General features: G+C 46.5%; 1 long non-coding RNA gene and 4 other non-coding genes across 5 annotated transcripts; 2 read left to right on the top strand and 3 right to left on the bottom strand.

The window, feature by feature from the left end:
• Positions 1-831: 831 nt before the first annotated feature.
• LOC132593617 (uncharacterized) lies at positions 832-22,122 on the bottom strand. Its single transcript, XR_009559315.1, has 3 exons — positions 22,084-22,122; positions 8,528-8,700; positions 832-1,088 (listed from the first exon to the last, which is right to left on the bottom strand). It is a non-coding gene; the product is annotated as an uncharacterized lncRNA (long non-coding RNA).
• On the bottom strand, positions 20,147-20,218 carry TRNAG-UCC (transfer RNA glycine (anticodon UCC)). The gene has a single exon. It is a non-coding gene; the product is annotated as a tRNA-Gly (tRNA).
• On the bottom strand, positions 21,060-21,131 carry TRNAD-GUC (transfer RNA aspartic acid (anticodon GUC)). The gene has a single exon. It is a non-coding gene; the product is annotated as a tRNA-Asp (tRNA).
• TRNAL-CAG (transfer RNA leucine (anticodon CAG)) lies at positions 21,703-21,785 on the top strand. Its single transcript has one exon. It is a non-coding gene; the product is annotated as a tRNA-Leu (tRNA).
• A 786-nt stretch (positions 22,123-22,908) lies between the features above and the next one.
• On the top strand, positions 22,909-22,979 carry TRNAG-GCC (transfer RNA glycine (anticodon GCC)). Its single transcript has one exon. It is a non-coding gene; the product is annotated as a tRNA-Gly (tRNA).
• Positions 22,980-26,658: the final 3,679 nt, after the last annotated feature.

The raw sequence follows: 26,658 nt of genomic DNA, 5'->3' as shown, positions 1-26,658 counted from the left end.
GTTTTTTCCACATCTTGGCTATTGCAAATAGTGCTGCTATGAACATGGAGGTGCATGTATCTTTTTGAATTAGAGCTTTCATCTTTTCCCAGTATATGCCCAGGAATGAGATTGCTGGATCATATGGTAACTCTATTTTTCATTTTTTAAGGAACCTCCATACTGTTTTCATAGTGGCTGCACCAATTTACATTCCCACCAACAGTGTAGGAGGGTTCCCTTTTCTCCACACCCTCCCCAGCATTTATTATTTATAGACTTTTTGATGATGGCCATTCTGACCGGTGTGAGGTGATACCTCATTGTAGTTTTGATTTGCATTTCTCTAATAATTAGTGATGATGAGCATCTTTTCATGTACCTATTGGCCATCTGTATGTTTTCTTTGGAAAAATGTCTATTTAGGTCTTCTGCCCATTTTTTTTACTTTTTGTTGTTGCTGTTATTGAGTTGTATGAGTTGTTAGTATATTTTGGAAATTAAGCCCTTGTCGTTCGCACTGTTTGCAAATATTTTCTCCCAGCCCATAGGTTCTTTTCATTTTGTTTATGGTTTCCTTTGCTGTGCAAATGTTTATAAGTTTGATTAGGTCCAATTTGTTTATTTTTGCATTTATTTCTATTGTTTTGGGATTCTGACCTAAGAAAATATTGCTACGATTTATGTCAGAGAATATTTTGCTATGTTCTTTCTAGGAGTTTTGTGGTGTCATGTCTTCTGACCCACGAGTTATAGATTGGGGGTTCCAGTGATCCCCTCATCAGGTTGGATTAATTTGCTAGAGCAGCTCACAGAATTCAGGAAACACTTACTTGCATCAGTTGTGTCAATTTATTAAAGGATATGATAAAGGATACAGATGGACAGCCAGATAAAGAAATACATAGGCAAGGTCTGGGAGGTTCACCTAGTGCAGGAGCTTCTGTCTCTGTAGAGTTGGGGTGCATCAACCTCTCGGTGTAGATATATTCACCAACCTGGAAGCTCTCCAGACTCCCATGCTTTTGGAATTTTATGGAGGGTTCATCACACAGGCATGATCAATCATTAACTCCATTTCAGTTCTGTTCCCTCTCTGATGGATGGGGCTGAAAATTCCAAGATTTTAATCATGGCTAGTCTTTCTTGTGACCAGTCCCCATTTAGTAGTCATGCAGGAGCCCACCCAGAATTGCCTCCTTAGAACAAAAGGTTCTCCTACTGCCCTTATCACTTAGGAAATTACAAGGGTTTTAGGAATTCTGTGCCAGGAGTCGGGGCAGAGACCAATATATATATATATATATATATATATATATATATATATATATATATATATATATATATATTTTTTTTTTTTTTTTCTCTTCTCTCACAGCCCACCACTCCTGGTCTCTGGCCACAGACCCCTCCCAGCAAAATGAAACACAAGTTCAAAGGTACTGACACATTACTAGAATTCCCAGCAGTCATTAATAATCATTCCTGTCCATCATCATATCGTAGGAGAATGTCTGCTGGGACAAGCCCACTCAGTTTGCAGGCTTACATTCCATCTTGTCAAGTTCCAAAAACAGGCGTGGTCTCAGCAAACATGTGGCTTCACCCTTTCAGGCATCTGATATAATTGAGCTGAGGGGATATCATTTCTTGCTCTGAGCCTCTTTCAAGGTGTTAATATAATATTGGATTTTTGCCTCATTACATAATTCATTTACTCATAACTTTACTGTTACTACTACTATTCCTCCTTCTCTCCATTTATACCCAAATTCTTTTACCTTTGGAAGGGATTAGGTTCAGCCACTGTGCTGGTCTATATTGCAGGCAGTAATAATAGTCTAGCATGTGCCTCCCCATCAGTCCACTTCTATTCAGATAAGGTAAGGTTACATAGGTGCAGAGCTAGCGGGCTATCTTAACCACCAGGCAACATAGCTGCATTCACTGTTAGCCCCAATTTTATCATATGGTATGAAGGCACATTCTGCCCCATCAGGCCCTTAGGAATTATGACATAAAGATCAGAAACACAGTTGCACTTTTTGCTTAGGAATCATCCCTATTTTCAGCCCTAGTTGTAGCCCTGGTCCTGTGACCACTGCATCAGGTAGGGGGGACAAAAAAGTTGAGATGATGTGGGAAAGAAAGAATACTCCATCCTTCCCCACCCCCATCCCCCAGATCCACCAGTAAAACAGAGAAATCTATCTAGTGGGGACACTCCTTTAGTGCCTCTCATTTTGAGTGTAAGCACACTCCAACTCCCAGTTAGTGTGTCTAATTAACATTGCTTGAAGCCCAGATTTACATGCCTTCTGTTTTATAATATTAGGTAGGGAAAATGTTTCCCAGTCAGATACAGTGTCCACCCCCATAGTACAATCAGGTAGAAGACACACAACCGCTTCACATAAAACCTGTTCAAACATACCAATTCTCCTACAAACTTTTCCTGCAATTCCATTAACCCCTACACTCCTAACTGTAGCCTCCAGGAGGAGTTCATCAACAGGTTTTGGTCTTACAATACTAGGTAGAGGAAGTGTTCCCCAGCCAGACATAATATCCATTTCCAGGAAACATTCACGTAAAGGAGACACAACTTTACATGAATCTTATTTAAACATTTCCACTTTTATAATCTTATCAGCACTCACGTTTTTATGTTCTCTCAGTCTAACTGTAGACCATATCAGGGTTTCACTAATAGATTTTGGTACCATAGTGTGTGGGGATCCTATATCAAGGGGTCCTGGAAACGTCTCTTTTCCACCCCTTGACCATTTTACCCACTCTTGTGCAAAAGGCTTTGGGTCCCCAGTGAAGGGTTGAGCCAAGGGACCCTGGCCCTTTTTGTCAGTTTTTAACTTGATTATTCTGCTTGATCACAGACCCAGGCGATTCTGAGTGGGGTTTCTCATCAAAATCTTTGCCTTCTGGCTTTAATAATTCCTCTAAACTGGGGTAAATGGAGCAGAGTTGTTTGGGGCCTTTTGATGTTGGGGAACCAGCAAGGGGTTCCCTTGATCCACCCAACCTTCTACAGTGCTGCATCAGCACTTCTGTTTCAACACCATCAATGTCTACCATATTCATCCCATTTCTTAATAGCCGTCTAAAGATTTCCACGCTGTTGGAGAGAGCTGGAGAGTTCTTTGACTCTCCTCACTGTCTTTCTCCATTTTCTTTTTAATTATTTTAATGCCCTTCGTTTCAGTAAGACCCACACAAGGAAGCTGAGACAGCAAATCTGATAAGGCTTCTTGGATTCTTATTGTTTTGTAAGAGTAATGTCACATGGGGTGTCCATGCAACAGGGGCACCCTTAGTTACAGCACTTACCATAACTTGCATAAACAGGCATATTCAGCAGGTGAATATCCCGTAAACATAAAACCAATCGCATATGGCTTACATGCGAAGCATATCAACTGCTTCATCTGGGGTGCTCCATTTGGCATTTATAGGGGGAATTGGGCAGTCTCCCTTCTCAGGACAAACACACTTTACAGTGGCTTTTATCCAGTCCATTAGGCTTGCTGTTCCCTCAGGAATAATCTCTTGTGTGTCTGGCTCATGTAACGCCATCTGTGATTGTTCAGTCGTGAACTGTGGGTCCTGTATCAATGTAAACATGCTCTTCCACTCTGCAGCATTCAAAACCAAAGACACAGCCCCTAAATTAACCCTTCTCACCACCCATTTTAATAAAGCTTCCTCAGGAAGCTGATGATACGGATAAGAGACAGCCCCATTCACACTATACCCTCTGGTTTCAGTAATTTCTTGTTTTGCCCTCCCCCAACATTGACTACCTTCTTGTTAACCAGAGGCTTTGGAGGTGCTTTATGTTGTCCTGGCATAATTTTTCCCGTTGTGGGCAGCTTTGAGGTTAGTGGCTGAAGTTCAGACCAACCCAACCCCGAGTTTGGATGAGCAGCAAGTTTTGACCCAGCACTTCCTTTATTTTAGCTTTTACAGATAACAGTGACCAAGGGATTGTATGTTTACTGTGCTTATTATTATGCATTTCCTTGCTCACTCAATGAGTCAGCTCTTCAGGAGTCAGATCATCCCCATCTCTAAATTCCATTGGCAACTTTTACCTTTAGTAAATGATTGAAGTGCGGCTGCAGTTTAATACCATGGGTGACTAGGTAGCCATCCAGGGATCAAAGGTTCCTCATACACCACCCTCTCATCCTTTCTCTTCCCAAACCACATGTTTCCATGAGTCAGGGTGGTTCTAGCAAATCCCACTTCACTGACACCAACTATAATTTGGAAAAACCTGTGCTCCACAACGGGAGAGGCCGCAACAGTGAGAGGCCCACGTACCGCAAAAAAAAAAAAAAAAAAAAAAAAGATAAGCCAATTGCTTAAGGTTATAGATAAGAACTTTAAAATAATTATGGTTATTATTTAAAGAAAACAGAGGGAAAGATGAAAAATTAGATGAAAAGGTGGAGAATTTCAATAGAGATGTAAGAATCCATACAGAGATGCAAATGGATTTCTAGAACTGAACTCTCTGGATGGCTTTAACATCAAATTGGACACAACACAACAGAAGATGAGATTATTGAACTCAAAGACAGGTCAGTAGAAAATATCCAAACTGAAGCACACACCATGCAAAACATGGGAAAGAAGAGACTATACCAGAAACATTTAATTGGTTCCAGAAGGAGAGAAGAAAGATAATGGACAGAAGTGATATTTGTAGAGATAGAGACTGAGAACTTTCCAAAACTGATGAATGATTCGATCTCCAGATTCAGGGAATTCAGCGAATCCCAAGCAGGACAAATACAAAGAAAACCACATCTTGGTTTTTTCTTTAGTTAAATTACTAAATTTCTAAAAAAATCAAAGTTAAATTACTAAAAATAAAAGTTAAAAATCATAAAAGTAGATAGGGGAAAAAAAGATATTATTTTTAAAAGGATACCATATCAATGATGTCTGATTTTTCCAACAGAAACCGTGGAAGGCATGTAATAGCATGTTTAAAATGCTGAAAAATAGAAGAAACACCTACCATACTAGAATTATATAAACAGTGAAAATATCCTGAATATGAAAGCAAAATAAAGACATTTTCAGACAAACAAAAGCTGAACAATATATTTCCAGCTGACTGAGGGGAGTTTTTCAGGATGAAGGAAAATGTCTCCACATAGAAACATGTATATATAAGAAAAAATGAAGAGCACTGGCAAACTAATGCATGTAAATATGAAATAATATTGCCTGTTTTAAGTAACAATGATAACCATGTTTTATGGGGGTTATAACCTATGAGGAAGTGAAATATATGACAACAATAACAGAAATGGCAGGAAGGTAAATAGAACTGAACTGTTGAAAGGCTCCTGCATTGCTCATGAAGTTGTAAATATACTAATTTAAGTTAGGCTAAGAGAAATCAAGGGTGCCTCTTGTAATCTCTAGGATAACCACTAAAAGAATAATACAAAAAGATATAATTACAAAGTTAATAGAGGAAATAAAGTTGAATAACAAAACATACAATTAACACAAGAGAAGACAGGAGAGAATAATAAGGAAATAAAGAACATATGGAGAAAGCAAAAAGTAAGATAAACTTAACTATATGAGTAATCACGTTAAATGTAAATAGACTATATAGTCCAGTTAGAAAACAAAGATTGTTAGACTGGATAAATAAACAAACCTACAATGCAACTGTGTGCTGTTTACAATACACAAAATACACTTTAAATATTAAAACACAGATTGGTTGAAAGCAAAAGGACAGAAAATAATATACCATGCAGACATTAACCAAAAGAAGGCTGGTGTGCCAATATCATCTAAAACTGGGAAAAATACCCAAATGTCCATTATTGGGAGACTGGGTAAATAAATTGTGATATATTTATATAATGGAATACTCACAGCAACAAAATAACTATATACAGATATCTTCAACAATATGAATGTATTTAATAATCATTATGTGAGTGAAAGAAACTATATCCAAAAGAGAACTTACCCTGTGTTTTCATGTATATGAAATTTCAAGAATTGTGATAAATGTCAGAATAGTGGCTCCCTCTGGTGGGGAGAACAGATTGAGAAGGAGTAGGAGAGAAGCACCTAGGATGCTGGAAATGTACTATACCTTAACTTGAGTGGTGATTGCACGGGTGTATACATATGTAAAAACTCATCAAACTGTAAGTTTAATGTTAGTGCACTTTAAATCTCAGTAAAAAGGAAAAATGAACAAAATACAATTCCTTAAAAATTACAAATGTGGGACTTCCCTGGTGGTCCAGTGGGTAAGACTCCATGCTCCCAATGCAGGGGGCCTGAGTTCAATCCCTGGTCAGGGAATTAGATCCCACATGCATGCCGCAACTAAGAGTCCACATGCCGCAACTAAGAGTCCGCATGCCACAACTAAGACCCGGCGCAGCAAAAATAAATAAATTTAAAAAAAAATTACAGGGCTTCCCTGGTGGCGCAGTGGTTGACAGTCCACCTGCTGATGCAGAGGACACGGGTTTGTGCCCCGATCCGGGAAGATCCCACATGCCGCGGAGTGGCTGGGCCCGTGAGCCATGGCCGCTGAGCCTGTGCGTCTGGAGCCTGTGCTCCGTGATGGGAGAGGCCACAACAGTGAGAGGCCCACGTAAAAAAAAAAAAAAAAAAAAAAATTACAAATGCAATTTATTTTCACTTAGCAATTCTATGAATTTATTCTCCAGACATAGCTGCACATTTTCAAAATGATACATATACAGGTTATTCAAGCAGCATTCTTTGTAATAGTAAAAGATTGGAAACAACCTAAATGTCCATCAATAGAGGATTGGTGAAATAAATTATGAACAGCTACACAGTGGAATACTATACAGCCACAAAAATGAATGAGGAAGATCATTTAAATGAATAAGGCAGGTATAGAAAAATATATATAGTATAATATCATTTGTATAAAAGGAGGAGTATAGACATTAGGTGAATAGGGGTTTTTAGGCTTTTCCTATTCCTAGTTGGTTCTCATTATCCCTCACTTCTTATCATGGCCCCTGACTCCTTTTGTGTGAAGCCACAAAATCTGCAGGGTGTGCAACCATGATCTTTTAAGCCACTGTCTGGGGAAGTCTGAACAGGTAGCAGCCTCTCTGCAAGAGTGGGATGTTTGAAACAATTGTATCAGATAATGGTAAAGGATCTCCTGTAAGCTTTTAACAGGCAGACTTTACTCAACCCATTTAAAAGGCTGGTTAACCTTAGTATGTATATGAATGATTTAAGATTTATCTTTCATCTACAATAGAAATAGAATGATTCATAATAGTTTGTTTTCTCTAAAGCCCTAATACAATGCAACGTTTGTCTTTTTAATTTGTTTGTTTTGATAACTCATATCTTTCACAGACCCAAAGGGCTGAATAAAATGGGAACTACACCTGTTTGTAGATTACTTTAGTTTGACTGTAACTGAAATGAATTATCTTGTCTGGCACTATATAATCAATTAATCCAGGATGGCAAGTCTACAGGATGGGACATTGAAATACCCTAGAACAAAAGGCAATATGTTATTCAAGTTGGTAATCAATTTTTAAAATGTGCAAGGATGGTTTCTGAGCTGCTGGGATAAAAGTATTTGAACACAACAACCTCTATTCCTCTACACAGAGATGTGTGGGTTTTTCCCCACTGACCAGTTCTTTGATACCAGCTGGGTGTCCTAAATTCAATTGAATTCTGATACTATCTACCTGTGGTTAGCACAGACTCCACAGGTTAAGGGCTCAGTCCCACAAGACTGCCACCCCCCCATTTCAGATACCTATTGCAAGTTCAGGTTGTCACTTGTGCGTCTGATCAACCAGTTATAAATTGGAGGCTCCCATAACTCCCTTCTCAGGTTTGATAATTTGCTAGAATGACTCCCTGAATTCAGGAAAACAGGTTACTTACTAGATTATCAGTTTATTATAAAAGCATGCCACTCAGAAACAGCCAGATGGAAGAGATGCATAGGGCAAGGTATGTGGGGAGAAGCTCAGAGCTTTGATGTCCTCTCCAGGTGGACCACCTTCCTAGCACCTCCATGTGTTCACCAGCTTGAAAGCTCTCTGAACCCCCTAGTTAAGGGATTTTTATGGAGGCCTCATCTAATAGGCATGCTTGGTTATTTTTTTTAATTGAAGTATAGTTGATTTACTATAGTTTCTGTTGTGTTGGTTTCTGGTGTATAGCAAAGTAATTCATTTATACATATATGTACATATTCTTTTTCATTCTCTTTTCCATTAAGATTTATTACAGGATATTGAATATAGTTCCCTGTGCTATACAGTAGGAGCTTGTTGTTTATTTTATATATAGTAGTTTGTATCTGCTAATCCCAAACTCCTAATTTATCCCTCCTCCACCCCATTTCCCCTTTGGTAGCCAAAAGTTTGTTCTCTGTGTCTGTGAGTCTGTTTCTGTTCCATAAATAAGTTCATTTGTGTCATATTTTAGATTCCATATATAAGTGATATCATATGGTACTCACCTCTTTCTGACTTACTTCACTTAGTACGATAATCTCTAGGTTCATCCATGTTGCTGCATATGGCATTATTTCACTCTTTCTAATGGCTGAGAAGTGTTCCATTGTGTATATACACCGCATCTTCTTTATTCATTCATCCGTTGATGGATGTTTAGGTTGCTTCCATGTATTGGCTATTGTAAATAGTTAGGCATGCTTGGTTATTAACTCAATCTCCAGCACTTTTCCAAAGGATGAAAGTAGGGGAGTAGTTGGGGGGGCTGAAATTTTCAAGCTTCTAATCATAACGTTCTTTCTGGTGACCAGGCCCCATTCTGAAGCTATCCAGGAGCCCGCCAAAATTTCCCTCAATAGAACATAAGATGCTCCTATCATCCAGGAAATTCCAAGGGATTTGGGAGCTCTGTGACAAGAACCAGGTCAAAGACCAAATTAGAACAAAAGATGCTCCTAGTACTTTTCTCTCTCAGGAACTTACAAAGGTTTTAGGAGCTCTGGCCAGGAGCCTGGAATAAAGACATATATATATATATATATATATATATATATAATATCTATTATATATATAATATATATAATATATATATTTCTTATATATATTTATTTATATATAAGAATATATTTATATATTTATTTATATACATATTTATATATATTTATTTATATTACATATATAATTATTATATTTATTTATTTATATTATATATATTAATAAATATACATTTATTTATATTATATATATTTCTTATTATAACAAAATATCACAGTACCTATATGGGGGTCTCTCAGACACGTGGCATAACAACACTGGGCATCATTATTTTACGAGTCCTGGCACTAATTATTAAGCCAGACAGACACCAGCCCCTTCTCCCACTTTTGGAGGAAGGGAGGAGAACAGGCCCACACAGCCATAATTCTCAAGAGAAACAAAGGGCAGTGTCGAACACCCAGTTGCTAGGCTGATCAGCACCTGAGTGAAGGCTGTGAAGGTTGAAGATGTCCTTCAGGTAATTCCAAAATGCCCACCCCCATTGAGAATCACGTATTTATTTATTTATTGCCTCGCAGCTTGCAGGATCTTAGTTCCCAGACCAGGGATGGAATCCAGCCCCAGCAGTGAAAGCGCTGAGTCCTAACCACTGGACCACCAGGGAATTCCCTGATTTATACTTTAAAAAATTAATTTTCACACTGAAACATGCACAATATTTCAGATATCTTCTAAATCTTGAAAGGTTATATTAGCATAGGCACAGCATTAATAATGATGACACTTTCTCCCACTTTGAAATACTAAAAATAGTTAAAATTAGAGTTCTAGGAAGCCCAGTAATTTTACCTTTTTGGTCTTTCCACTGGTGGCTGTCACCAGGTGCCTCATAGGGAAATCCAGAGCCACTCAATACACTTCCTGAGCTTTTGCAAAATCAGGGATGTCATCCATTTGTATTTCTTGTAAAATAAGAATGTATTTCTGTATAGTAACTAACTGGTTAATTTTACTTGTAGGCCAGGAAATAAAATGAATAAACAAATGTGATGTGGTCACAAAATTAATTAAATATTTGGGAAATCAAATCCTAATCTCCATGACAGATGATAATAATCACTACTCTACTAATGAGGAAGGATATGGGGCGTTTCATCAAAGTTGGTTATCTCCTTCAACTGCCTGGGTCTACCCTGGGTCCAGCTAGCTCCAGACATTGATTGCTCTGGTCCAGTTAGCTCCCAGGCTACCAGCAGCATCCAGTCCCCTCCAGAAAGGAGAGAGTGAGAGACCAACATAGAAGTGGCACATGGTGGAAATGCCGGAAACACTGTCGGCTCTCCACCCCTCCCCCACCCAAACCCATTTGCTCCCCGCAGGGTTGTGGTAGGTGGTCATAGAATGAGGAGGCTGCACTGCTGTGGTCTGGGAGGAGCAGAGGCTAGGTGTGGCCTAGTGGAAGCAACGGTCAGGGAAAATCCAACCACGTGCTCTGGCGAGATGCATGCCCTGTTCAGCTCCTGCCTGAGCAAAGGGGAATGAGGTGATCGCAAAGAACGGACTAGGAAGAAGCCGTGGACTTCTACCCGAAATGCAAAGAAAATCAAAAAGCAATCCATTGGGCACAGGGGCCAGCTGGACGCTTGAACGGGAGGCGCAGCGTGGGCGTTCTTTGGCTGCTTTGATCGAGGCCCAGAACAATGGAAATGTTGATGTCACAGTATCAGAAGCTTAGTATTAAGGAGGAAACAAAATGGATAACAAAAGCAAGACAAACTCCAGCTGGGAAGTTTGAGGAAGAAAGTCTTAATAACTAAAATACAAATGTATACCAGGAAACCCATCTTACCTTCTGGTACCAGGATCAAAATTATGGGGCCCAGTGTAAAATGAAAATGTGAGTCCCCTGTTCAGAAAACAGCAAGAAAAGTGCTGTTCAAGGTAGTGAAATATAACACTTCTTCCTTTTTTTTCTGTGGTCTCTCTCTCTCTCTCTCTCGACTTGTTATGGGGTTTTTTATTTGCTATTTAATGTCATTCTATGTAAAGAAAAGTTAAGAATTGAAATAGCATGAACTTTACTTGTTATCTTTGTATTGTGCAATGCCAGTTTTAAATGTTGACCAAGTTCTCACTATTGCCCATTTCTTATCCTCTGCTGTATCTTGACCTAACTTTAGTCAGGCTTCTCTACTCCCCACAGGCCCTTAAACTTTGGATTGCCCCTGAGATTGAACAAGCACTAAAATGCAGAATATGTCCCTTTCAGCAGCTTATCCTGAGAATCAGCTGGCCAAAGGGAGACACATTTCCCGGGAAACTGCTCTGATCATGCCATCTATTCACTCTCCATTGATTCCTCAACTTCCCCTTAAAAGTTTCTGGGAAGCTCTGCTTACCCCTCCCTCCTTACCCACATTTTAAAATGTGCAAGTATGGTTTCTGAGCTGCTGGGATAAAAGTATTTGAACACAACAACCTCTATTCCTCTACACAGAGATGTGTGGGTTTTTCCCCACTGACCAGTTCTCTGATACCAGCTGGGTGTCCTAAATTCAACTGAATTCTGATACTATCTACCTGTGGTTAGCACAGACTCCACAGGTTAAGGGCTCAGTCCCACAAGACTGCCACCCCCCCATTTCAGATACCTATTGCAAGAAACACCTTTTTCTGTTTGATTTTGAGATGCTTGCAGATTTCTGAGATTGGAACATTCTCCCTATTGCAATGGTTTTTTTGAAAAGTCTTTCATTATCTAAGTCTAGATTTGTTTTTATTTGACAATGAAAATATAAAAGCATTTAATTCATATGCTGAATCACTGAAACGACACAATCCGTATTTCATAGCTCCTATGGGCACATGAATTTTTGTCCCTACCAGAACAGTGGAAATGCTGCACAGGACTAACTCAGCTGCTTGTACTTTACTTCTTGATACACACATACTACCAACATTTTCTATCTTTGGCTTGCTGATAAGTAAGGACTGAAAGGAAAAGGAACTATGGGTTGTTCTGTCTTTCTCTTTCCTTCTATGTCATCGTTTTCAGCATAAGTGGTTGGCTAATTCAGGGAAGTGATATGATAGGATTCCCTGGTCGTTTGTTTTTCTTAGAATGTCACTCCCTTTTTGCGTCTGAAGCAAGTTCTGCTTTGGAGGGAAAGTGCGGCCTCTGAGGCAAGCAGGTCAGCCTATTCAGTCATAGAGGCAATGTACTTACCTTATTCTACTCATCTTAGGTTTACTCATCTTAGGATGAGTAACCTCTTAGTAAGAGGCGATGTACTTACCTTATACTACTCATCTTAGGACCCACTGCATAGTGGGTCCATCCGGAATTCTGTGTTCATCAAGCATAGCAAGTGCTATATACCAATGGGTGACAAGGAAGGCAGGTAAGAATGTTGCTGGTATCTGCTTATCCAGCAGGCTCCATTGTTCCATCGGACTCCAGTTACAAAACGCTCGGTCAAAGATAAAATTATTTAAAATTTCAGGGACATTTTTCAGGCCTCCCTAAAAGTTTCTAATAGTTGTTTGAATCATTCCCAAGATCTTTTTCTAGAAGGTGCTGTCTGTCCTTTTTAGTGCCCTTCCCTGGTGGTCTAGTGGTTAGGACTTGGCACTTTTACCGCCACAGCCCGGACTCGATTCCCGGTCAGGAAAGCTAGTTCTGTTTCTGATCACCCACATTCTATTGTTGCTATGGCTGCTGCGGCTTCAATGCCTGAGCCTTTACCAAGGCTTGCTTGCCTGCACCCCAAGTCATCCGGTCTTGAGGCATATATTTACGAAGGGAACAAGGTGACTGTGAAAAATGAAAAAGTCCTCTGTGCAGATTCGAACTTGCTTACATGTGCCTCACCACACTGGGAATTACTGATTTCTGTGGCTTGTCGTCACCCAGCCTAACTGTGCAATATAAGTAATTTCTACATGAAATGAGTGAGTTATTGCAAATGGTTTATAAATCTATTAAGGCTTGATTGGCATAGGCACAGTTTTAGTAATGGATGTAATCCCCCTGCACCACCCCCCCGGCCCAGTTCATTGAAACCCTAAGAGCAGTTACATTCAGAAATGTAGACAGCCCAGGTAACTTTATCAGGTCCACTGCTGTTTCTGCTGGTGGCTGCAGCCGGATATTCCCAGTTGCCCCATTAGTTAGTTGAAAACATCTGTTATGCTTCTTTACGTATTTTAGTCATAGAAAACCACACTTCATCCAATAAGAACACATTTGTAACAATAAGAACACATTTCTACATAATAATCGGTTAGTTAACTTTACCTGTAAGGCAGGAACTGTAATAAAAAGATCAAGGATGGGCTTCCCTCGTAGCGCAGCGGAAGCATCCGCCTGCCAACGCAGGGGACATGGGTTCAAGCCCTGGTCCGGGAAGATCCCACATGCCACAGAGCAACTAAGCCCGTGCGCCACAACTACTGAGCCTGTGCTCTAGAGCCCGCAAGCCACAACTACTGAGCCTGCGAGCCACAACTACTGAAGCCCGCGCGCCTAGAGCCCGTGCTCCGCAACAAGAGAAGCCACCGCAGTGAGAAGCCCGCGCACCGCAATAAGGAGTAGCCCCCGCTCACCGCAACTAGAGAAAGCCCGCACGCAGCAACCAAGACCCAACGCAGCCAAAAATAAATTAAAAAAAAAAAAGATCAAGGATGATATTATTAAAATGGCAAGTTACATGACAACAGTCCTTCCTTGGCTCTCAAGAGACGTCGTCCCGCAATTCTCAAAGTTGACTTCAGGATAACCTGGAGACGTTTGAGAGGTACGAAGACTTCGTGTGCCGCCCCTTAATCTAAGGATCTCCAAGTTCAGCACTGGTGGGCAAAAATCAGGAGCCACGCGATCACTTGCATATCTCAAAGATTGCACGCAAGCAAGGCTTTGCTGTGGCAGAGGCGGTGGGAGTCTCAACAGCAATAGAATATAGGTGACCAGAAAGAAAAAACAGCCGTTCCCTGACTGGAAATCGAACTTGGGCTGCGGCGGTCAAATCCTAGCAACTAGACTACCAGGAAACAGGGTCAGGAGGCTGCAGTCAGCACCTTGTGGAAAAATATCTTAGGAATGATTCAGATATGTATGAGAAAACTTTCAGGGATGTCTGAAGAATGTTTTGAAGTGGTGTGTGTGGTGGTGGTGCAGTGATTGCCATCTGGGTCAAAGGGTGGAAGGGGACTTTAGTGGCAGAAAAGTTGGAAGAAAGATTGTGACAAGTCAAGCCAGGCAGGAAGAGGATAATTTTTCCTACAGCATTTTTGTCACTGACTCTCTGACCACAAGGGTTTCTCTTCTTTCCTTCCTACTTTCTTTCTTCCTTCTTCCTTCCCTCCCTCCCATACTACCTTCCTTCCTTCCATTCCTAAAATTTGTGTGCCTCTCTCCCTTCTGTAGTTTCCCCATGTTTGACTGAGGAAAACATGTCCCTTTTTGCCCTCCCTTCCCCTAAAAGGACAATATTCCTGATCTTCTCCAAATTTACCTCTCCCCAGTGCAGAGGGAGAAACATTCAGGGTCAATGGGAAACGCCCACCTGGAGCTGCACCCTTCTTCTTGGCTGTGCTGTTATTTGTGACCTGGGAATGACCTGCACAAATGCCTGAATTCTGATTAGGCTTCTTCTCCCATCAGTACTGCTGAGGTGGATTAGGCCTCCAGTGCATACAGGCAAGGATCCACAGGTGGCCAAAGGAAGGCTGTTTGCAGGAGTTTGAACAGAACTTGGACAAGGGAGGTGAGGTGCCCTTTCAGTGCAGAAAGGAGCTAGAGTTGATAGAGGGTCCTCCCTGTGCCACCATGCTTAGGCACAGAAGTGTGGGGAGTCCCATAATTCTAAATGTAAAACTGGCCTCACAGATCCTTCAGAAGGTATTTTTGTCAAGGTAGGAAGAAAGATCTTATTTTATTTTACTCTTTATTAATTTAATTTATAAGTTTAAAATATTTAAACATGTGGTATGTGGGCCTCCATTTGTACTCATTCCCACAGCTGCAGATATTAGGGCACACTGACTTCTGTGGCTTTCCAGGCCCACCCATGTAACAAGCTATCAGCTCCTTGCCCTGACCACTTGGATCTAAGGTCCTTCTTTCCTAAATTGAGTCATCTTTCTCCACTCCCCCCACCAGGAACCTTTTCCCGGGTCCCACCCCTAGTGAATCACAGCACCCTTGGAAATAAGCTCAGAACCTTTCCTACCCACTGTATCCATTAAGCATCAAGTCCTTTCTGTTTCATCCTCTGTGGCTTCCCCTCCAGTGAGGACAATGTCAAGTTCTTTGGGGAGTGTTTTCACCTCAGTAGCTCAAGCAGTTGCCAGGTAGTTTGAAGGTACGGGGCTAATGGGTGTGCATTTCCCTCTTAAAATTGTATTCAGGGCTTCCCTGGTGGCGCAGTGGTTGAGAGTCTGCCTGCCGATGCAGGGGACACGGGTTCGTGCCCCGGTCCGGGAAGATCCCACATGCTGCGGAGTGGCTGGGCCTGTGAGCCATGGCTGCTGAGCCTGCGCGTCCGGGACCTGTGCTCCGCAACGGGAGAGGCCACAACAGTGAGAGGCCCGCATGTCACACACACACACACACAAAATTGTATTCAGTATCATGTTTCCAATTTTTAAAAAAGATTCCTTTAACTTGAGGAACACTCAGATTGCCTACTAGAAGTTAGGAGGGAGAAAAGGGGGCCTGTAAAGTTTCTTGGATGTTAGACTGGATGGATGGTGTGTTATTCAGGATCTCCTAGAAACAGAACCATTAGGGGATCTGTATCTATCTATATCTATAACATCTATATTTATATCGCTATCTCTATCTATCTATATCTAGAGAGAGAGATTATAAAGAATTAGCTCATGTGGTTATGGATCTGCAGTGTGAGTTGGCAAGCTAGACACCCAGGAAAGCTGATGGTTTGGTTCTAGGTGGAGTCTGAAGGCCTGAGAACCAGGAGAGCTGATTCAAGGCCAGCAGGCTCCAGACCAAGGAAGAGCTGATGTTCCAGTCCAAGTCTGAAGGCAGGAAAACCCCAATTCCCAGTTTGAACGCAGTTGGGCAGGATGAGTTCTTTCTTACTAGGGGGAGGACAGTCTTTTTGTTCTATTCGGTCATCCAGCAGATTGGATGAGGCCCACCCACATTAGGGAGAGCAGTCTGCTTTACTCAGTCTTCTGATTGAAACGTTAATCCCATGCAAAAGCATCGTCACAGAAACACTTGAAATAACATTTGACCAAATATCTGGGCAACCCATGGCTCAGTCAAGTTGACACATAAAAGTAACCATCAGATGGTGACACCATTATACTGAGCACACACAGAGAGAATTGCTTTGGTTGGGCTTTAGTTTAGGATAACTGCTTTTTCAGAGCATTTTTGCTTCTGCCCTACCTGGATGTAGTGCAAAGATGCTTTCATCTGGTTGCATAAGAGGGATGAATTAAGAAAGAAAAAGTCCCTTCTGGCAGAGAAACAGCAGGGCTGGGCAACAGTAGGCTAAAACACACTTCCCTGGGAGCGCTTGAACCAACAATATATTGATTTACAGTTAAACCTGCTGAGCATTGGACATCAGGGACCACATTGAATTTTTTTTAAGTGAAATTCACATAACATAAAATTAACCATTTTAAAGTGAACAATTCAGTGGCATTCAATACATTCTCAAGGTTACACAACCACCACCCCTATCTAGTCCAAAACATTTTCATCATCCAAAATAAAACTCCATATCCGTTAAGCAATTATTCCCTAATACTCTCTCCTCCCAGAAACCAACGTTACCTCAAAAAATTTAAAAAGTTACAAACGTCCAGGAGTGGGATTAGAACCAATGACCTTTACACCTAATAGCCTAACACACTAACCACTTGCACCACAGAAGCCAAGGCAGCATATTCATCCTTGCAGGTTATATTCACAGATCTTTAATCAAACACCACGTCCCTCTGCTAAGATTTCCACTTCTTCACTTTCACATTGCAAGTAGGTCTGACTTGTGTGATTCTAAAAACTAAAACAAGAAATCATCCCTGCACGTGACACTAGGATCCTTACTTCCTTTCTTCCCAATTCCAGCAGGAAGCGACTGCCTCTTTCTCCCAAAGTTGAGACAGAGACACGAGTAAAACAATTCACTACTTGATGGAAGTGAGAATGGCTTGAGGGAACGGAGAATGGAGCGGGGGTGGGTTTTGGGCAAATAGTTCGCTGCTAATTTGAACTAATGATCCCTGCTTGGGAAGTCAGCCTGATGTCCGAATTTCAGTAAACGTCTTTGAAGCCCAGTTTCATTGCCTCATTCTGAATTTTAAACCCAGATGCTGGGTTTATTCAAAGACATAAGTTCAATATGGCAGTGAGCTCCGAAGCTCTCCCTGAATGATTCTCAAGGAGTACCAAATACACCAACTGGAGGCAGAGCAACATCTGGGGACCTGAGAGACTGTAGGTTGAATACTCCCCGCCAATGCTACTCCTATTAACACGTAGTGATACAAAAATATTGCTGATGGGCCATGGCTCGCCATAGAGAATCACTAGTTTTTAATGAGTATCACTATAATTTTTTATTCTGAAACATGAAACCCACCTGCAAGTTACTTTGAATCAAGAAAATCAGTTTTAGTAATGAACGTAGTTACCCCGGATTCTTTGGAATTCTAAAAGCAGTTAACCATTCAGAGTTCTGCGCAGACTGGGCAATTTTACCAGATGCTCTGGCATTTCTACTGGTGGCTCCTGCCATCCAGAAGTTCCTCAGTTGAGAAAACCAGAGTGTCAATTACACTTACTTAAGGTCTGAAAAAGCCTACTTATTGATTATTAATTACTTAATAATCATTAGTGTTATAATATTAACGTATTAGTATTATCACATTTATCATATAATTAATTACATACCGAAAAAAGCACTTAATATATTACTATTAATGTAATTAATTTATATTAATATCAATTAATTATTAATTGGGTGTTAATTTACCTATATAATCATATGGTCAGTTTTTCTAGAAAAACATGTTGATTCTGCTATGTGTAAAACCAGATCAGAAATGATATTCATAAAATGAAAAATAATACGATGTCATTCCTAGCTAGGAGGTAAAGCAGATACAAATGGAAGACGTCACTTCCTCCAGGGAAAAAGTTGATTTGATTCAAAAGGCTTTTGTAAAAATTCCATAGACAAGATTTGCTAGAAGTGCAAGAGGCATAGAGAAAGTCTGGGTCCACAGAGTGGAGAGGCTTCCTTTTTTTTTTTCTTAAAAATTTTTAAGAAGAGTCAGATGATCAAAGTCCTATTTAAAAAAAAAAGGAAAAAAAAATAGCAGCTAGAAGAGTCTAGAAGGAGAACTGAACGCAGAAACTTCCACCTGCATAGAAAGGTAACTGTCAAGGAAAATATTAAACAGAAATGACAGGAGCTGGAAACTGATAAATAGATAAATCTCAGCACCAAGGAGAATGCCATTTCCTGGTAAGGAAGGATGGTGACAAAGAAAAGACAGAGTGGTGTGAAAAAGGTGGGGAGCTGTGCTGGAAAGAGAGGCCGGGTGGAAAAGAGGAGAACAAAAGTCAAGGCCAGAGTGTAAAAGGAGGTTATGTGAACGTATCCTTAACAAATGAAATTACTGCAATGGTGCAGCCATCTGGCCTAAAAAAAATGAGGTCTGCGATTTACTATGAGAGCATCATCAGAAGACAGGTGCAGGGGTGGAGAGAAGGATGGTGCATTCTGGGTACACAGATGGTAAGGCGGAATGGGAAATTATTATAAGTCATATCTACGTGAGAGGCATATTGTGTTTGGTTGGGGGGTGGGGGAGGGAGGTATTCTCGGTAATATTCTGCCTCCCTGTGATAGGATTGAGAGCATTGAATAGGAATAAGCATGACTTATTCCAGTCATGCAACTGGAACAAGATGATGGCTGGTAGTCCACCCTGTCAGGCATCTGCCTCCACAGCCTCCCACCTGCTTGGCTAAGTTTGGCCTGCGGTACCTGCCTGCTCTCTCACTTCCACTGCCCGGTGGTGTAACTACTGGCACGTGTCCAGATTCATTTTCACATCTCTGCTCCCCGGGTGATTAGTCCGCCTCTCTGCTCCCGGGCCCCGCACAAGACCAGGACGCCCTAGGAGCACACCACCGGCAAACAGGACTCACAGGCAGCCCAGGAGCTGGCACGCAACGGGGAAGCTGCCCGGAGCGGTTACTGGCGTAAGAGACAGATAAGGGAGGCGAGTCCCTGCGACTGGGCCGACTTGGAGATGTAGATAGATCCTTCTCCCGCTCGCGGACGCCGCCGCTGCGGGCACTCAACACGGCCACCCCCGGCCCACCACCCCCACCTTTACCACAAACAGCACCAACAGCACCAGCACCTCACAAGGAAAGAAGGGGTGGGTGGTCAGACGTGAGGGGCGTCGTGGGGGAGGCAGTGGTGCTAGAGAGTCCAAACACAGGCGGGGGCGTTTGCTCGTGGCCACAGCCTCGGCGGGGAGAGGCGCCGCCCCGGCCACTCGTGTTTGAGGCTTAGGCAACCGTCCGAAAACGAAGACACGGGACGTCGAAGGCCTCGAGTGGGCGCGCGTCAGGGCGGCCAAAAGATTTGGCAGCGGAGGGAGGGTGGAGGTTGCCTGGCACGGCTTGGGCTGCAGGTGCAGGGCGAGGCGCCGAGGCCGCGGAACAAGCGTGGCCTAAAAGTGGGATGTGGAGGGTGTGAGGTAGAGAGGAAGAAGAAAGGCTTCCCTGACCGGGAATCGAACCCGGGCTGTGGCGGTGAGAGCGCCGAATCCTAACCACTAGACCACCAGGGAGCGTCGGGCTCTACCACTGCTCCTGCTCGACCCATAGCAGCCGCTCGGCGCCACCTTGGCGCCAAGACCCGGCCTTTCCAAGTCCAGCCACACGCCGCCCCTGGCAATCCACGTGTCCTCCCGTCCTTCCTGCTTGCAGCACCCTCAGAACACTGCGCGCCTGCTTCTCGCACACACAAGAAGAGCCGCTAGGGCCGCCGAGCTCCCTGCTCCCAGCTTTCCTTCACAGGGCCCCGGCCGGCCGGCCGCCCGCGGAGCGCGGCAAAAGGTCAGCCCGCTGCGTTGGCCGGGAATCGAACCCGGGTCAACTGCTTGGAAGGCAGCTATGCTCACCACTATACCACCAACGCTGCACAGCCCGGGCCGCCCCGAGACGCCGGCACCGGGCTCGCCCGAGCGCACTCTCGTCGCCGCTTCCTCCTCCCCCTCCTCCTCCTCCTCCTCCTCCGACTCCTTCTCTTCCGACTCCTCCTCCTTCTCTTCCTCCTTCTGCTCCCCTTTCTCTTCCTCGTCGTCCTCCACCTCCTCAGCCGCCAACGCCGCCGCCGCAGCCGCCGCTTGGAGCAGCCCTGCCCCGACGCCACGCCGGCCGGCAGCTCAGTGATGTCACAGGCGCCACCAAGGCCCCCCGGCGCCCCACCCGCGCCAGCCCTACGAAGCTGCCCTCGGCCACCAGCCCGACCGCCTCAGGGTGGCGCTCTCGCTGCCTTGCTGCTCCAGGTCCCTCGGCTCCACGCCGCGGCCCGCCCCCGCCCCCGGCGCACGCATCTTCCAGCACCCCGGCTCGCCAAAGCCCTTCTCCACCGGGTGCCTCGCAGACCACTTCCCACACCGACAGGGGACGGCACTCATCCGCCTCCCACCCGTCCCGGCAGCTGGGCACCTATGCAGCTGTGCATAGCTGCGCAGCCTTGCGTCGCGACGCAAGGAGCCCACGGAGACAGCCACTTTGGGCGGGCCGCAACGTCATCGAGAGCTTGTGGTGTCCAGAGGAGGCCGTCGCTCGGCCGTGGCGACTGAGTGCCCGGCGACGAGGAAGGGCTGGAGGGGGTCGAGGGTGGGCAGGCTGGGCACGCGCTGGGGCCCTGCGCCTCGCTGGAGGACGGAGGGCACAGGGCGGACAAGCAGGGTCCTTGGGAGATAGGCGGCGGGACAGAGAGCGGCGCCAGCCACCAAAAGGGGACGTGTTGCCTCCCCGTCGGGGAATCGAACCCCGGTCTCCCGCGTGACAGGCGGGGATACTCACCACTATACTAATGAGGACGGCGGCCACCGCCCCCGCGCCCGGACGCTCTCGGGCTGCCGGCCGACGCCTCCCCCCGCCCTCCGGCCACCTGCCCACCACGGGCGCCCGGCACGTGCCCGAGCCGACCCAACGCCACACCAACCGCGTCCTCCAAAGCAGCAGCCCCCGACCCGACAGGGACCCGGACCCGAGTGGCGCTGAAAGCTCCGAGTGCGCGCTGCCTGTTGCCTCCGACGCAGGGATCGAGCCGGGAGGAGGGGGGCGAGACCGAAAGCAAGGCTGCGAGGAGCGGGTGGGAGCGCGCCTGGCCATGGCCGGCGAGGAGAGGCGCGGGTGGGGGCCGGCGGCAGGGGCTGGCAAGACGCGGCCCGGCTCCGTCCGGGGCCAGGGCTGGGCGAGGACGCCACCGCGGCGGAGCCAGGCGCGTCGTCTGGCCTTGCTCCCCGTCGGCCGCCGCGCGCCCGCTCCGTCGCTCCCCCACACGGCCGCGCGCCTGGCGCGGAGCACCGCGTCCCGCCAAGGGCACCGGGCTGCGCGTCGCGTCGGGTCCCAGCCAGCCGAGCGGCCACGCGCACGCCCAGGCCCGCCGTCAGGATGGCCGAGCGGTCTAAGGCGCTGCGTTCAGGTCGCAGTCTCCCCTGGAGGCGTGGGTTCGAATCCCACTCCTGACAAGCCAGCCTTTTGGCCCGCCCGACAAACGCACCCGGCCCTATGGCAGCGCTTTACTGCCTTCCAGTCCGTTCGCGCCTTGCACTCTTGCCACCTCTCCAAACTGCGGCCCGGACATCCACGCCTCTCAGACGCGGGACCTTCTCAGCCACGGCCGCGGGCCTGGCAGAAACGGCCCGCTACGAACCCTCCGGCCACGGGCTTTCCGGAAAAACGCCCTCCCCGCCAGCTCCTACGCCCCCTCCTACCTGCACCCACACCGGGAAGCCCTTCAGTCCTTCGCAGCACATCTTTCCTCACCTGCTGGCGGCTGCTGCTGCTGGTCTTCCTGCCTGCCTGCCTGCCTGCCTGCCTGCCTTCGCCCCTCCCACCCACGGCCTCTCCCCCGCCCCACCCCGCCCCCACCACCGCCACACGCAGAACGGCCGCGTGTGGAAAGCCCTCCACGCCTCGCCCGCCCTCCGACTTCTGCCTGGTGAACAGCGGACTCGTTCTCACAGCCTTTCTTCCACTTCCGCCAGCAGCAGCTCTCCTTCCCTTTCCAACATCTTGTCCTTCCCGCCAGACCCAACGGCCTGCCTGCCCATTCCATTCCCTCCACAGCTACAGCGAGGTGGCCGCCGACAGCGTCCTGCCTGCCTGTGGTGCGTGCCCTCGGTGCTTTTTCGCCTTGGGACCCTGGCCGGACCACACCTGCCTGCCTGCCTGCCTGCGTCGGAGCCGGGCGGCGGCTGAGAGGAACGTCGGTGCTCAGCCGCAGCGGCCACGCCTCGCCTGCCCTGACTGGGATTCGGGCGCTGGCCAGGCTGTTCGCCTCCTGGCTCCCTCTGGCGACATCGACAGTCACGCGGCACGGTGGACGGCAGAGATAGCGCAGGACGGGCCGAGCCCGTGGACGGCAGAGAAAGCGCAGGACGGGCCGAGCCCGCCTGCGTCCCTCCATCCATCGGTGCTTCCGACCGCCTCGTGCCCTGGGGTCGCCAGAGTGCCCGGAGCCTCTCATTCAGGTGGCCCGTCGGCCTCCTGCTCAAAGGGAGCACATGCCCACGCGGCGAGCAGTGACCAGAGTCCGGCGGTTGGGGGCGAGCGCCGCTGCGGCAGCGGCGGGCGCCGGCGGCCATCGGTGCATGGGTGGTTCAGTGGTAGAATTCTCGCCTGCCACGCGGGAGGCCCAGGTTCGATTCCCGGCCCATGCAGACGCAGCGTCCCCTTTTGGTTCCCACAGCCCCAAAGCAGAGCTGGGTTTCCCAGCTGCCACAATCAAGGCACCGGTCCTGCAACAGCTCGCTCACCACCGTACCTTCCGGCCCCTGTCCTTCCCACGCAGACGCCCCCAGGCCTCCAGAATCTGACACCTCGCGGGCTCAGCCACTCTTTCGCCCAGACCCCTTCCTTGTCCTTGTTCTCTTCCTGACCCCGACCCCGCTTGTGTCCCGCTTGTCACTAGTAAGGAACTCCCCACACTGGCACCCGCACAGCCCAACCTCTTCACCTTTCGCCACGTGTCCAAGCTCTCTGCCTCACTCTGCACCCACTCCGAAAATTATACTATCTTTGTACAACCAGGAGCAAGCAAGTCGCCACCTCTGGGAGCGATACATCCCAGTTTCCTAGAGAGTCCCAAAAGCGCTCACTTGCACGAGGAGTTCCAAAGAAGTCCACACTATCATCGCAGACTACACTCTAGATTCACGGTTTGACCCTCAACAGAAACACGTTTCCAACACCGGCCCGCTCCTCCACCGCTACTGCCACCAGCACCATCAGCACGACAAACACCACCCCCTCCCCTGAACCTCTGCTCCCACCAACAGCATCAGCCCTCGGGACAGCACGCCCAGCACCACCACCTCAGCCTCCTGCCTACTCCCACAAACACCCCCCTCCCACCTCCTATCTCGCCACTTTTTCCCCCGATCCTTCCCAAATCCTACGTTGTCAAGGATCCTGCCCTTGCCTCCGTCCCGTTGCCCTCCTTTTGTTTCCACTTTGTCTTCTTCTCCTTTTCGTAGCAGTATCGTTGGTTGACAACATCGCATTACTTTCAGATGTACAGCAACGTGATTCCGTTATATGTCCTTTTCCAGGTTATTTTCCATTATACGTCATCATGACACATGAATAGTTCCCTGTGCTGGACGGTAAATCCTTGTTGCTTGTGTGCTTTATGTATAGTATTTCCTCTCTGTTAATCGCTGCTCCGGATTTTCCCCTGCCCTACACTTTCCCCTTGGGTAACAAACAGTGTGTTTTCTATGTCTGTGTGTCTGCTTCTCTTTGGCACATACATTCATTTGTAGTACGGTTTAGATTCCACATATCTTTGTGCTTCTCTGCCTGACTTACGTCGCTAAGTGTAATATACTCTAGGTCCCTCCTTCTTGGTGCAAATGGCAGTATCTCACTCTTTTGTATGGCTGAGTAATATTCCACGGTACATATATATCACGTCTTCCCGTGCCAGCCATCGGTTGATGGGCACTTGGGTTTTGTCCATGTCTTGGCTGTGGCCCGTAGTGCTGCTGTGAACATGGGGGTGCATGGATCTCTTCAAATGACAGTTTCTCTCCTCTGCTGATGTGTACCCACGATGGGGATTGCTGGATCATATGAGAGCTCGTATTTCACGTATTTCTTTAGTGTGTTGCTTTTATTTATGCATTTAATATTTATTCATTTACTTACTTACTAATAAGAACTACTAGCTGTAATTTTGGAAGAAAAGTTGATTAATGATATTGAGTTAGTTTCAGGTGCACAGCAAAGCGGATTCTGTTTTCCATGTCTAATAATGTTTCAGATTGCTTTCCATGATAGCTTACTACACGATATTGAATATCATTCCCTGTGTTATACTGTAAATCCTTGTTGCTTATGTTTGTTTTTTTTTTTTTTTCTATAGTACGCGGGCCTCTCACTGCTGTGGCCTCTCCCGTTGCGGAGCACAGGCTCCGGACGCGCAGGCTCAGCGGCCATGGCTCACGGGCCCAGCCGCTCCGCGGCATGTGGGATCTTCCCGGACCGGGGCACGAACCCGTGTCCCCTGCATCGGCAGGCGGACTCTCAACCACTGCGCCACCAGGGAAGCCCCCTGCTTATGTCTTTTATATGAAGTACGGTGTATCTGTTCATCGCAGCTCCTAATTTATGTCTCCACCCCTCCCTTTCTCCTTGGGTAACCATCAGTGTGTTTTCTCTGTCTGGGAGTCTGTTTCTCTTTTGCACATACATTCTTTTCTATTACGTTTTAGATTCCACGTATCTTTGTGCTTCTCTGTCAGACTTACTTCACCAAGTGTAATAATCTCTAGGACCATCCTTAGTGTGGCAAATGGCAATATTTCATTTTCTGAAATGGCTGAGTAATACTCCCCAGTACATATATACCACATCCTTTTCTCTCAGCCGACTGCTGATGGGCACATGGGCTTTTTCTGTGTCTTGGCTGTGGCACGTAGCGCAGCTACAAACACGGGGGTGCGTGGATCTCTCCAAACAACAGTTTTTCTCTTTGGCGGCTGTGTACCCACGACGGGGATTGCTGGATCATCTGATGGCTCAGTTTCTCCTATTTATTTTGTTCGTTGCTTTTATTTACTTATTTACTTGCTTATTTTTAAGTACTAGTACTTGTGGTTTAGGAAGAAGAGTAGATTAACCACACTGAGTTAGTTTCAGGTGTACAGCAAAGGGGATAATGTTTTCCATGTCTAATATTGTTTTGATTGATTTCCAGTACAGGTTATTGCAGGATATTGAATATCATTCCCTGTGTTATTCTGTAAATCCTTGTTGCTTATCTCCTTTATATGAAGTACTGTGATTCTGTTCATCGAGCTCCTAATTTGTCCCTCCACCCCTCCTTTCTCCCTCGGGTAACCATCACTGTGTTTTCCAGGTCTGTGAGCCTGTTTTTGTTTCGCACATAGATTCAGTGGTAGTACTTTTGAGATTCCACATATCTTTGTGTTTCTCTGTCCGACACACTTCACGAAGCGTAATACTCTCTGGGAGCAGTCTTGTGGCAGCAAATGGCAATATTTCATTCTTTCTTATTAACGGCTGAGGGATAGCCCGTAGTACACAGACACCACCTCTTCTTGTACTGGCCCCCCGTTGACGGGCGCTTGGGTTTTTTCCATGTCTTGCCTAGCGCAAATAGTGCCGCTGTGAACATGGAGGTGCCTGGGCCTTTCTGAACTCTTGTCTCGCCATTTCCGGGTACGTACCCAGGAGTGGGATTGCTGGATCAGACGGGACCTCTCCCTTGGCCTCTTTCAACCTCAACCCCTCCTCCCCCCACCCCCGCCGCCACACACACCTGAGGCTGGATGGTTTCTCCCGATGAGAGGTGATGTGTGTCTCTGGGGCAGTAGAATGCCCCCACCCGATTCGGACCCCCACCTAGCCCCTGTGGTGCACTCCGTTTCTGTTGTTCTCTTGCCCGCCTCCTACCCACCGCCCCCAGTAACAACCCATTGCTTGGCCTGACCACCTTGCCGCACAGCACACCAGTCTGGGGCGCTCACCCGCCACCCCACCGCGAAGGGGTCCTCTCCCACCATCTTCCACGCCCCACAGCCCGTTCACACACCCCGCCCTTCCCCCCAGCCTGGAGGCTCGGACCCCTCTCCCCGCCACCTGCCCCTTGTATCCCAGGCCCGACTGTCAAATGTCCTGCCCGGAAGTCTCACTTCTGCCAGCGCTCCTCAGACTCACTCCTACTCCAGGCCCACCCCGCCCCCTGATCTGACCAACCCGCACACACGTGCCGGGCCAGGTGCCACCACCACACCAAGCTTCTGCTGAGCCCCTGCCTGAGGGGCCAGCCGCTCTCCCGGGCCAGGTCCCCGCCAGCCCAACACCTCCCGCTCC

This window comes from Globicephala melas, chromosome 1, assembly GCF_963455315.2.
Source record: "Globicephala melas chromosome 1, mGloMel1.2, whole genome shotgun sequence".
NCBI lineage: Eukaryota > Metazoa > Chordata > Mammalia > Artiodactyla > Delphinidae > Globicephala > Globicephala melas.
The sequence above is the reverse complement of the archived record's forward strand: the minus strand, read 5'-3'. Positions and strand labels throughout refer to the sequence as shown.